We start from the raw sequence: 12531 nt of genomic DNA on the forward strand, positions 1-12531 counted from the left end.
ATTGAAAGGAGAAAACCTCCATAATAATCCAGTAGAAGGCAACAGGAAACTGCTACTGTAATCTCTCCCTAGAGACTTTGATGGCTGAAGTCATCAGAACGGCCATGTCACTGTAGCGAGATGCTAGATAGATACACTCACCATCCACTTTAATAGGAATACCTGTACACCTGCTCATTTATGCAGTTATACAATCAGCCAGTTGTGACAGTAGCGCAATGGGTAAAATCATGCAGATGCAGGTCAAGAGCTTCAGTTAATGTTCCCATCAAACATCAGAATGGGGAACAAATGTCATCTCCTGTGACCTTATCATGAATGTTGGTGCCAAATGGGCTGGTTTAATTATTTCAAATACTTCTGATCTCTTGGGATTTTTGCACACAATAGTCTCTAGAGTTTACACAAAATATATCAGCTTGAGTTTATGCATTGTGCTGCAACCATATGATTGGCTGATTGAATAACTGCATCAGTGAGCAGCTGTACAGATGTTCCTATTAAAGTGGACAGTGAATGTACTGTATATTACCCAACAGTTTTTTAATTTATACGTAAATGTTTTTTTTTTTTTACCAACCCCAAATCAGAAAAAGTCGGGACGGTATGTTGAAATTGAAATTAAAACTGAAAGCAATGATTTGTAAATGATACTTTACCTGTATTGCAATCAAACCAATACAGCAGCACATTATTTGACATTTTACGTCATGAATTTTAGTTTATTTTTTAAAAATAAGCACATCTCAATTTTAATTCTTGCAACACATTTCAAAAAAGTTGGGACAGTAAAGCATTTACCACTTTATAAATGTTGCCATTCCTTCACACAACACTTAAAAGATGTTTAGGGACTGAAGACACCAGGTGATGAAGTGTTTCAGGTGATATTTTGTCCCATTGTTCCTACAAACAGGTCTTAAGGTGTGCAACAGTATGGGTTGTCGTCATATTTTTTTGTTTCAAAATTCCCACACATTCTTTATTGGGGACAGAGAGGACAGGCACCCTCTTCTTCCACAGCCATGCCTTTGTAATGTGTGCAGAATGTGGTTTTGCATTGTCTTGTTGAAATCTCCCTGGAAAAGATGTCGTCTTGAAGGCAGAATATGTTGCTCCAAGATTAATGCTGCGATCACAGAAGTGTAAGTTACCTTTGCCAAGGGCACTGACACAACCTCATACCATGACAGACCCTGGCTTTTGGACTTGTTGCTGGTAACAGTCTAGATGGTCCTTTTCGTCTTTGATCCAGAGCACACAGCATCCATTTCTTACAAGAAAGCCCTGGAATACTGATTTTTGTGACCACAGTGCACATTTCCACTGTGTAATCGTCCGTCCCAGATGCCTCCAAACCCAGAGAAGTTGATGGCACTTCTGGACACAGTTTACAAAAGGCTTCCTTTTTGCACAGTAAAATTGTAAGTGGCATTTGTGGATGTAACTCCCTGCTGGTGCTTGACAAAGGGTTGCCAAAGTAATCCCGAGTCTACGTGGTTATATCAGCTATAGATGAATGGCGGCTCTTGATGTAGTGCCATCTGAGGGATCGGAGATCACGGGTGTTCAGCTTAGGCTTGTGCCCTTGCCCTTTTATGCACTGAAATTCCTCTAGATTCCTTGAAAGATTTAATGATATTATGCCCTGTAGAGGCTGAAATATCCAAATCCCTTCCTGTCTTTCTTTGAAAAACATTTTAAACATTTCAATAATTTTCTCACACATTTACTGACAAACTTGAGATCCTCAGCCTATTTTTGCTCCTCAAAGACTAGGCCTTTCCTAGATACTGATTTTGTACCAAATCATGATTACATTCACCTGTTAACATCACCTGTTTCAAAATCACATTATTATTTAATTGTTTTACCTCATTACTTGTCCTAAATTTCCCTGTCCCAACATTTTTTGTAATGTGTTACAGGCCTGAAACACAGGAATGGATGTATATTCATCTCATCTCATCTCATCTCATTATCTCTAGCCGCTTTATCCTTCTACAGGGTCGCAGGCAAGCTGGAGCCTATCCCAGCTGACTACAGGCGAAAGGCGGGGTACACCCTGGACAAGTCGCCAGGTGGATGTATATTAACAAATGAAATGAAATTGACCAGACAAAACATAAAATATCTTGGGTTCATACTGTTTGAAATACAAGTCAAAGTAAATTTAAAAATCAATGCTTTCTTTTTTAAAATTTGCATTTTCCATACCATCCCAACCTTTCCTGGTTGAGGGTTGTAGAATTACGAGCTCATTTGTTGATGCAAATTTCCTTACTATGGATTTTCAGGAAAACTTTTTTTTTTAAATAACAATGTGATAAAGGGCTTTTGTAAGGATCTTGTAAGGGATATTGTCAGGGATATTATAAGGATCTTCCGCACTCACCATTACTTTGTACAGTTGACCCCAGATATTTGAACTCATCTGCTTTGACCATCACAAGGAACAGAGGTGGTTAAAGCAGAGGAGTTCAAATATCTGGGGTCAACTGTACAAAGTAATGGCAAGTGTGGAAGAGAAGTGAAAAAGAGAGTGCAAGCAGGTTGGAATGGATGGAGGAGAGGGTCAGGAGTGATTTGTAACAGAAGGATGCCAGCAAGAGTGAAAGGGAAAGTGCACAAGACAGTAGTAAGAGCAGCGATGGTGTATGGTTTGGAGACAGTGGTACTGACAAAAGGACAGAAGGCTGAACTCCCCCCCCCCCCCCAATCTGTCCCTCTGAGTTACATGTCGGTCCTGGGATCGAAATGCTGACCTCTTCTGCTCCTCAGACCTGCCTGATCCATCCTGGTGCCCTGTGCCTGGTTGGAGTCTCATCGCATCACTCCTGTGGAGGACGGCCCCATATGGACAGTTGAAAGTCACACTCGGAGGATGCTCTGGACACTTACAGTAATGCTTTTATGGCTGAGGACTACAGTTGACTTGCTAACTCTAGGACTGCAGTTATCATGAACAGTTTTACACTCAAGTTTCCATCAATGAAGAGTTTATAACATCAACAAAACTGACTTCATGTTAAAACTGTCAATGTTATAGTCATGTTGTCTGTTGTTGCCCAAATGAGGATGGGTTCCCTTTTGAGTCTGGTTCCTCTCGAGGTTTCTTCCTCATGTTGTCTGAGGGAGTTTTTCCTTGCCACCATCACCACAGGCTTGCTCATTGGGGATAGATTAGGGATAAAATTAGCTCATGTTTTAAGTCATTCAAATTCTGTAAAGCTGCTTTGCAACAATGTTTATTGTTAAAAGTGCTATACAAATAAACTTGACTTGACTTGAACTGGAGGTAGCAGAGCTGAAGATGCTGAGATTTTCATTGGGAGTGACAAAGTTGGACAGGATGAGAAATGAGACTATTAGGGGGACAGGACATGTAGGACGGCTTAGAGACAAAGTGAGGGAGGTGAGATTGAGATGGTTTGGACACGTACAGAAGAGAGAGCCGAGGTTTATTGGGAAAAGAATGCTGGGGATGGAGTTGCCAGGTAGAAGGAAAAGAGGAAGACCAAAGATGAGATTTATGGATGTGGTGAAGGAGGACATGAGGACAGTTGGTGCTACAGAAAAAGATACAGAGGACAGGAGGAGATGGAGGGACATTATCGGCTGTGGTGACCCCTAATGGGAATAGCCAAAAGAAGAAGAAGAAGAAGAAGAAGTGATAAAGGGCTATTGTGTTAAAAACACAATTATTTATAATTATTAGTTTATTGGAGGGGCGGCACGGTGGTGTAGTGGTTAGCGCTGTCGCCTCACAGCAAGAAGGTCCTGGGTTCGAGCCCCGGGGCCGGCGAGGGCCTTTCTGTGTGGAGTTTGCATGTTCTCCCCGTGTCCGCGTGGGTTTCCTCCGGGTGCTCCAGTTTCCCCCACAGTCCAAAGACATGCAGGTTAGGTTAACTGGTGACTCTAAATTGACCGTAGGTGTGAATGTGAGTGTGAATGGTTGTCTGTGTCTATGTGTCAGCCCTGTGATGACCTGGCGACTTGTCCAGGGTGTACCCCGCCTTTCGCCCATAGTCAGCTGGGATGGGCTCCAGCTTGCCTGCGACCCTGTAGAAGGATAAAGCGGCTAGAGATAATAAGATGAGATGAGTTTATTGGATGTATAGGTGATTCAATACACTGAATTGGTCCTCAACCGATTTGTTAGTTTTATTTATTTCTTTTTGATAGATTATGTTGGGTCATTTCTTCTGTGTTAAAAAGATAAGGATATCCAAAAACTATCCACAACAATCCAGCAACATCCTAGGCCATAAACTATAAATTGTAACATGAAATTGAATATATTTTGTCAAAGTATCTACATTTTAAATTCTTTGGACCAACCCATTCCATCTTCTTATGGTTATTCTGTTGTAATGGACCTGAACTGGCCTCAGCTGTCTCACATGCAGCTTCAAAGGAAAGAAAAAATAAGGCATATTTTATTCAAAGCTTCCATGTATGATATGTAGATGAAGGAAAAATTGGAGATGGGTTTTGAAGGGATCAATAACAGTGACTTTGCAAAGGGTTTCCTGCACAGAAAGCTAGCAGGTACCGGTCATATGCTTTCAAAACAAAAACAGAATTGGATTCTGGGAAGGGTGAGAGAACCCCTTTGATAATATTTTTCCACCATACACATGTACACACGGTTTATAAATATTAAACCTGTTTATATTTTGCCAAGAAGATCTGTTAGGAGGATAGCAGTCCTTAGTGCTTGAAAAAGAAAATTAAAGGGCAATGAACCTTTGTTACTTTAAAAGGATTACTCTCCAAGGAATGAAAGAGCGTGATTACATAATCCTCTTTCATTTAGTATGACTTGTTATGGGTTGTATGTTCAGAAAGAAGGTGGAAAAAAGGATAGAATAGAAGAATAACAGTGCTTTTGAGTGATATGGACTGACTAGAGTACAACCCTGATTCCAAAAAAGTTGGGACAAAGTACAAATTGTAAATAAAAACAGAATGCAATAATTTACAAATCTCAAAAACTGATATTGTATTCACAATAGAACATAGACAACATATCAAATGTCGAAAGTGAGACATTTTGAAATTTCATGACAAATATTGGCTCATTTGAAATTTCATGACAGCAACACATCTCAAAAAAGTTGGGACAGGGGCAATAAGAGGCTGGAAAAGTTAAAGGGAGAAAAAAGGAACAGCTGGAGGACCAAATTGCAACTCATTAGGTCACTTGGCAATAGGTCATTAACATGACTGGGTATAAAAAGAGCATCTTGGAGTGGCAGCGGCTCTCAGAAGTAAAGATGGGAAGAGGATCACCAATCCCCCTAATTCTGCGCCGACAAATAGTGGAGCAATATCAGAAAGGAGTTCGACATTTGTAAAATTGCAAAGAGTTTGAAAATATCATCATCTACAGTGCATAATATCATCAAAAGATTCAGAGAATCTGGAAGAATCTCTGTGTGTAAGGGTCAAGGCCGGAAAACCATACTGGGTGCCCATGATCTTCAGACCCTTAGACGGCACTGCATCACATACAGGCATGCTTCTGTATTGGAAATCACAAAATGGGCTCAGGAATATTTCCAGAGAACATTATCTGTGAACCCTGTGATGACCTGGCGACTTGTCCAGGGTGTACCCCGCCTTTCGCCCGTAGTCAGCTGGGATAGGCTCCAGCTTGCCTGCGACCCTGTAGAAGGATAAAGCGGCTAGAGATGATGAGATGAGATGAGATTATCTGTGAACGCAGTTCACCGTGCCATCCGCTGTTGCCAGTTAAAACTCTATAGTTCAAAGAAGAAGCCGTATCTAAACATGATCCAGAAGCGCAGACGTCTTCTCTGGGCCAAGGCTCATTTAAAATGGACTGTGGCAAAGTGGAAAACTGTTCTGTGGTCAGACGAATCAAAATTTGAAGTTCTTTATGGAAATCAGGGACGCCGTGTCATTCGGACTAAAGAGGAGAAGGACGACCCAAGTTGTTATCAGCGCTCGGTTCAGAAGCCTGCATCTCTGATGGTATGGGGTTGCATTAGTGCATGTAGCATGGGCAGCTTACACATCTGGAAAGACACCATCAATGCTGAAAGGTAGATCCAGGTTCTAGAGCAACATATGCTCCCATCCAGACGACGTCTCTTTCAGGGAAGACATTGCATTTTCCAACATGACAATGCCAAACCACATACTGCATCAATTACAGCATCATGGCTGTGTAGAAGAAGGGTCCGGGTACTGAACTGGCCAGCCTGCAGTCCAGATCTTTCACCCATAGAAAACATTTGGCGCATCATAAAACGGAAGATATGACAAGAAAGACCTAAGACAGTTGAGCAACTAGAATCCTACATTAGACAAGAATGGGTTAACATTCCTATCCCTAAACTTGAGCAACTTGTCTCCTCAGTCCCCAGACGTTTACAGACTGTTGTAAAGAGAAAAGGGGATGTCTCACAGTGATAAACATGGTCTTGTCCCAACTTTTTTGAGATGTGTTGTTGTCATGAAATTTAAAATCACCTAATTTTTCTCTTTAAATGATACATTTTCTCAGTTTAAACATTTGATATGTCATCTATGTTCTATTCTGAATAAAATATGGAATTTTGAAACTTCATCATTGCATTCCATTTTTATTTACAATTTGTACTTTGTCCCAACTTTTTTGGAATCGGGGTTGTATATCAGTACTGAACAGCTGGTCTGTTCTTATCTGCAGGCTGAAATAGAATGACTTTAGCATGGTAACATGCAGTGGTGACCATGCTTTGAGTTGAAAAATAAAATAAGCCTTCCTTCCTCTGTGTGTGTGTGTGTGTGTGTGTGTGTGTGTGTGTGTGTGTGTGTGTGTGTGTGTGTGTGTGTGCAGCCTGATTGTATAACACAACAGTACATTTTACACCTTAAACATGGGACGGTCTTGGGCTGAAGTGTCCATGAGTGGCAGCATGCACATACACAGTGGCTTTGCTGTCCTCTGATTAACTAAATTTCGTTGTACATTTTGTGCAGTGACAATCAAGGCATTCTATTCTAGCTCTGGGATTTGTTCATTCAGCCACAAGAGCATTAGTGAAGTCAGGCACTGATGTCTTTCAAAACCTGAGGTTCAGTCCATGTTCCAGTTCATCCAGAAGGCGTTTAGTGGGGTTGAGATCAGGGCTCTGTGTGGGCCACTCGAGTTCTTCCACTCCAACCTTGGTAACGCATGTCTTTACAGACCTTGCTTTGTGCACAGGGGCATTGCCATGCTGGAACATGCTTGGATGTTGTAGTTCCAGAGAAGAGAAACTGTAATGTTACAGCAAACAAAGTTATTTTTATATAATTATGTGCTTCCAACTTTGTGGCAGCAGTTTGGGGGGGAAAAAAACGTATATGGGTGTGATGGTCAATGTCAGGGAGACACTGGAGGTTGATGGAAGTGCATATAAAGTGTTTAATAACAAATAGGGCAGAAAATTCTAAAACATGATCAAAAATTGTGGTCAAGAAACAGGCAAAGAGTCAGGCGATCAGCAACCAGGATATTATAAGCAATGGGAAAATCAAGTGGAAACAAGTAGCAAACAGTTAGAACTAGAAATGCATAACACAATCAAAAAGATTGTCTAGCAAACAATATGACACTGAGCATATACTTCACAGAGACTGTGTTTGTGTTGAGACTGGAATGGACTTCGGTGCTGGTGTGACTGTCAGGTGTCCACAAATGTTTGGCCATATAGTGTACTTCCAGCATTGTAGTTCAATTTTGGCCCATTCCTCTTGGCAAAGTTTTGCATTTGGTTAAATAGCAAAACCCTGATTGCTAATTTCCCAGACTTATTTTCATAGCTCCTTGCTGTTTCTTTAGTGATATTCTTAGACGGACTCTGGGGTCTTCCAGGATCACGTTGGGTTTTGAAGTGACAAGGGTGAACACACGCAATCACTACTTTTGCATTTTTATTTGTAAATAATTATGCAAAACAATCCATCCATCCATCCATCCATCCATCCATTATCTGTAGCCACTTATCCTGTTCTACAGGGTCGCAGGCAAGCTGGAGCCTATCCCAGCTGACTACGGGCGAGAGGCGGGGTACACCCTGGACAAGTCGCCAGATCATCGCAGGGCTGACACATAGAGACAAACAACCATTCACACTCACATTCACACCTACGGTCAACTTATTGTTTATTGTTTTTTGCACATACAAGAAAAAAATTGGCTTAACAAAATATAACAAATACAAGACATCCAGGGGAGGCCTGAAACCTGATGGGTTTTCGAGAGTCTCCCCTTGTTAAAATAAAAATGACAATATTAGGTCAACTTATATAAAGCATAAAGTTTAAAAAAAACCTTAATAATTTAAGTAATTAATCAACTAGATAGCCAGGGGGAAAAAACCCATACAATTTGCCACAAGCAAATATATGAATACATGGTAAAATGACAACAATGACATCGATTTGCTGAATAAAATGATAGGGCTAAGCTAAAGATCAACTTTCTGAACAAATCTAATATTAAACATGAAAACATTGTCAATTGTAAACAATTAATTGATAACAAGGACTTGGAAAGATGGATCAGTGTAATTTAGTAGTTGGATTATTCAAGATTTCCTTTATCAGCTGCTTCTTGAAAAGGGGCAGAGACGTACTGTTTTGTAATTGTCTTTTTAGACTATTCCATACAAAGGGTCGTCTATACATTAAAGCAAACCGTCGCTGATTAGATTTGGTTAGAATCGGTCTTAAGTTATTGCACTGTCTTGTGTTGTGTTTGTGGATATCTGAGTTAAATGTGACGCTATCTCTGTAATGTGCTGGTAAACATGAACTTCCATAGATGATTTTGTGAACAAAAAGACTATTCTGTAATTTGTTAATGTTGTATATTGTTAATACTTTTAAATCATGAAACAAATTTGCTGAAGGGAATGTATATGACACATTTGAAGCAATCCTAGTAAAGCTTTTCTGTAGTAAGAGCAATGGCTTTAGCATTGTTGGATAAGTGCTTGCCCATATAATATTGCACTATGTAAGGTATGGGTAAATCAAGGTGTAGTATAGAATCATGAGTCTTTTTTGTGATAGTAAATATTTAACCTTTTGTATTATTCCTATATTCTTGTATATGTTTTTGCTAATGAACTCAACATAATTTTTCCATGTAAGCTTTTCATCTATTAAACCACCTAAGAAGTGTGTATATATAACTTGATTGATTGGTATGTTGTCAATATATATTTTGCCGTTTTTCTTACAGTGTTTTTAACTTTTTCCTGCAAAGATGATAAATTTTTTTTATATTTAAGGATAGTTTGTTTGCTTGAAACCACTTATTTACCCCACACATTTCATAATTCATGGAGCTAACTAGGACATCAAAGTTTTGGTGGGACATAAACAGGTTCGTGTCATCTGCGAATAGTAAAGTAAACAATTTTTTGGGTACAAATGCTAAGTCATTTATATAGATTAGAAACAATAGTGGGCCAAGGATGGATCCTTGTGGAACACCACATGAGATGGTTTTCATAGGGGAGTGGTAGTCGCGGGTGGTAACATATTGTTTCCTGCTTGTTAAATAGTCATTTAGCCACTTACGAACAGAACCCTGAAAGCCATAAAAGCTCAGTTTATCCATTAGGATGTGGTGGTCTACACTATCAAAAGCTTTTGACAGATCCAGGAATATCCCTATGGTATATTCATTGTTTACTAGAGCTGTTGTAATTCTTTCAACAAGTTGTAAAAGGGCCATATAACATGAATAATTTTTCCGAAATCCATATTGGTGGTTATATAGAACATTATTTTTTTCTAGGTGCCGTACCATCCTTTTGTATACTAATTTTTCTAAGATTTTAGAAAATCCTGGTAAGATAGATATTGGTTGATAGTTAGTGAATACACAAGGGTCCCCAGCTTTATACGGTGGTATAACTTTGGCTATTTTCAGGTCTGATGGCACTATTCCAGTTTCCAGTGAAATTTTAAAGACATGTGTAATTGGTTTCAAAATTGTTGGAAAGATTTGTTTTAATATAGAGGTACTTATTTCATCATGTCCAGGGACTGAACATTTTAGCTCAACAAGTATGTCATGAATTTCACTTGTACTTCGGTGCCTTGAAAGATGTAATTAGTGGATAAGAGCCGCTAAAGTATGTTGGGGGGAACAAACAGTTTTATTAATTTTCTTAGCCAGTGAAGGACCTATATTAATGAAAAAATCATTGAATTTGTTGACAATATCTTGTGAGTCAGATAAGTCAGATGCTCCATCATGAAATGTGGTAGGAAGAGCGTTGTTTGGCCATTTCCTGTTGAGAAGTTCATTTTGATATGCGAATCAGACAATTAAATTTATTTCTATGTCTTATATATGTGGTGGGTTGTTGGAGTTGGGCTCCAACAACCCACCAGCTTTCAAAATTATTTCCTTGCTCAAGTGGATGCATTTCATAGAAAGGAGGGTGTGGGGGATTGTGGAGGGGGGGTTACAGCCATGGATTTATATTACATTGGAATGGATATCAAATATGCTCACAAGTTTAGGAATATTTGAGGTTAGGGTTAAGTGTACGCATAGTAGTAATTAGCTGCATTAATTATTCATGTTACTGGAATTTCGTCACAAAGATATTAAAACAAAAGAAAGTGTGAATGATACAAAGAGAAGGAAATGAAAACCACGGAGAGAAAATCAGACTCATTTGCACAGCAAAAGCAATTCAATTTCCAGGATGGGGACAGCATTACGCTGTGTGTGTGTGTGTGTGTGTGTGTGTGTGTGTGTGTGTGTGTGTGTGTGTGTATGTGTGTGTGTGTATGTGTTAGAGAAGGACGTTAGAGTGAGAGGGATGCAGCAGAAGACTGGTGGCTGTTTGGATGAGCAGAAGCAGCAGAGAAGAGAGGATATCTCAGCTCTCTCCAGTCTCCAGCATCCTGAGAGAGAAACCACAGCACGGGCATCCTGCACCTCCTTCCACACTTGCTCATACACATGCACTCTTATCTGGATGAAACAAGGTGGGTCATATCTTTCATTTCTCTGACTAATAAAAATATCCAGACAGTTCTCGTTCCCTATTTTCACTGATTACTGACATGGACTTCTTGCATAATGGATATATATGCTAATCGGTGCTGTAAAGACAGATGTAAAGATTAAAAAGGGAAAAAGGGACAGGTTATTGATTGATTGATTATGAATTAACTAAGATATGCATATTTTATGTGGACACACACTTAAGTTTCTTTTATTATTACTGTTCTATGCTTGATTATGTTCTTTTCAAGCAATAATTATTTCCGCTTCATTAGAGTGAACAAAGTTGTTAGAAGAACAACATCATTACAGATCAATCATCTCCATCGCACTGCGCCCTATTGTCAGGCATGAAATACAAATAAATATATGGTATATAGTTTATATCTTTGCTGCCTAGGGGTTTCAAATATCAAGACTATATTAAAGCTGTCAGTAACTGAAATGTTTTCATCATTTATTTCTATAGCTGTTGTTTTTGCTGGATGAATCCTAAGTATCAGCATCATTTGCATATAAATAACAGCTTGGACAAAAGACTCAGCTGAGGTTGACGTTATTCATATGTCTCTTCCTCTTGTGCTGAATTATTTGGCACCTGGAAGACGAGCAGGTGTTACACCTGGACAACTAAAAATGTACAGAAAGGTGAGCATGGATTTATTACTCTTTTTGCATCTTTATTGTTTTGTTAAATAGTACAATAAGACAACTTCATCTCCAAAGCTCACAAATCCATACTGAATCTATTATGCTCGAGGTTGGAGGATAATAATCCAATCAATTAGTAGCTGTTACAGATTAATATGTGCAATATAAGATAAGTGTCTGTTGTTTGGCCATACTGAGTCCTTATTATCATATACACAGACACATAACCAGAAGTATTGTGGATGGTGGATGTCTTTTTTCCCCCTTTTTTCTTTCTTTTTATAATAGAGTACTTCTTTTCATTCCATTTAGTGTGCTTTAATTAATACCGAACCGTAGACTGTTCAGCAAAGAGAGATAGCAATGCGTTTTTAAGGCAGTATTCTGTGTTTCTCATTTAAAACCCATATAAAGATTCACACCTCCAGAAGACTTGTTTGTCTTTGTTTGTATTTGATTGAATTACCTGAAACTTGGGCAGAACAGCAGGTGCTTTCATTTCAGCATTTGCCTTGAACAGCAAGTGATTTCAGCCACCTCTGTGTTTTAAGATGCATCAGTATTGGATGCTAATGAGAGTTTTTAAGATGCTAATGTTGCTCAAGAGAGATGTTCTCTCAAATGAATTAAGTAATTTCTGTAGCCAATGTTTAGTGAGGATTTTTTTTTTGCTCTTTTTTTTAAAGACAAGTTTAACTCCTGATCTTAATCCTAGCATGAAGATTATCATACAGTTACAGTCATTAGTTATCTTAATAGCTTATGTGTCACTTGTTTTAGGTCTTTTTTAAAATAATATGAGTAAAAATGTTTTGTTCGCTTAGTTCCAGTTGATAATAATTCGACAC

General features: G+C 39.0%; 1 protein-coding gene across 7 annotated transcripts in view; it reads left to right on the plus strand.

The window, feature by feature from the left end:
* sstr1b (somatostatin receptor 1b) overlaps positions 1-12531 on the plus strand; it is a 71620-nt gene that overhangs the window by 37944 nt on the left and 21145 nt on the right. For 6 of the 7 annotated variants that reach the window (XM_060933538.1, XM_060933547.1, XM_060933565.1 and 3 more), the window contains 2 exons: positions 10822-11013; positions 11502-11680. The gene's annotated coding sequence lies outside the window, so the exon portion shown is untranslated. The remainder of the gene's footprint in view (positions 1-10821; positions 11014-11501; positions 11681-12531) is intronic. The other variant, XM_060933574.1, reaches the window with a different exon arrangement.

Source organism: Neoarius graeffei, chromosome 1 (assembly GCF_027579695.1).
Source record: "Neoarius graeffei isolate fNeoGra1 chromosome 1, fNeoGra1.pri, whole genome shotgun sequence".
Taxonomy (NCBI): Eukaryota; Metazoa; Chordata; class Actinopteri; order Siluriformes; family Ariidae; genus Neoarius; species Neoarius graeffei.